This window comes from Solanum tuberosum, unplaced genomic scaffold (assembly GCF_000226075.1).
Source record: "Solanum tuberosum cultivar DM 1-3 516 R44 unplaced genomic scaffold, SolTub_3.0 scf00013, whole genome shotgun sequence".
NCBI lineage: Eukaryota > Viridiplantae > Streptophyta > Magnoliopsida > Solanales > Solanaceae > Solanum > Solanum tuberosum.
Genome location: NW_006238940.1, coordinates 3125190 through 3126633, shown reverse-complemented (window position 1 = coordinate 3126633; position 1444 = coordinate 3125190).

Sequence of the window (1444 nt, the reverse complement as noted above, 5' to 3'; positions counted from 1 at the left end):
CATTCAGATTCAGACCTCTATTAAGTGCAAAGAAATGATGCCTAAATCCCTCTTAGTACTATAGGGATTCAAAGTGTAACACCCCGAATTTTTTTGAGCTAAGACTCGAACCATCCTTCGTTATGAGTAGGCTTTTACCAAGGAATTTAAAATTTCTTACGTGTTAAGGTCACTAGATGTAGCACCTTGAGTTCCAAAAAGAACTAAAGAGAGTTCATCCAAGTCATTCCTAAGTTCTTCTAAGTTTTGAGTCAATTTCAAACAACCATAACTCTCAGTACAAGATGAGTTAGGTGGGCCATAAGATATCCGATGAAAGGTCTTTGAATTATTATCCAACGCCATCGAGTTTGCTAAGTTTCAAGTTTGGATGAGTGATATATGCCCTTTGGAAGTCAGGCTGTCCAAATAAGGAAAGTTACTCGAAAATAGTAAGGGGTATTTTGGTATTTTCCTTACTTAATCAGATTTAATTCATTTTTAGTAAGGTTTTAGGGGTCTAATATGATTAGTTTCAGTTTTATAATCCTAATATACGCCTAGGGTGTTAGTTGAGAGTTCAAGAAGAGAAGAGAAGAGAAAATAGGAAAAAAGAGGAAAGGATCAAGGCGTTCGTCGAGGTTCTTGAGTTTTGTTGCGGATTTTCACCATGGTTTTGATCCCTAAGAGGTATGTAAGTTTTCATAGTGTTTGTTTCGTTCACCCACACGCCAATCATGAGTTTCTTTTACGAAGTTCATCCATAAGTTTGAGTATGTTGAGTTCTTGATGAGTTTTTGATAAGTGTTCTTGAAGTTCATTCTAAATCTTGTTTGTTGGGGTTTTGATGAATTCTTAGATGAAAGTTAGTGATTTGAGGGTTGTTTTGAGTGGATTAGAGTGCACTTATGTTGAGTAATTGAATCCAAGTGATTAGGGAAGAAACCGTTCAATTCTAGGCGAGTTAGGGTGAGAAAACGAGCAAAGAAATTCATCGGGTTTTCTAGGTTGGGGCCTGGTGCCTTGCGCAATCCAATGCGCCCCAAATCCTCTTCTGTAGTTTAGGGGCTAGCACCCCGCGCCACTTAGTGCGCTAGGGTCACCTGTCCCATCCAGTTTGCAGTCGGTTGTTCCGTTTGAGTTCTTTTAAAGTGTACCTTCACTTCCTTTTGATTCTAATCACTCTAAACTACTTCTAAACACTAGAAATCACTCATACACATGAATCATAACCTTGAATTCATAATTCAAATTCAAGGTAGATTTAAGAGTTAAGTTTTGAGAGTTCTTCCGAACATTTTGAGAAAGTCCCTTTGAGTCTTTTTGAGGAGTCTTATACAATTTCTAATAACTTGTTTCAAGACTCGAGCAAGTGAGTATAAGAATGAGGAGAATGTATTCACGAGTGAGATCCTTTATATCATGAACCATAACTCTTGAATTTATAATTCAAATTCAAGAGAGA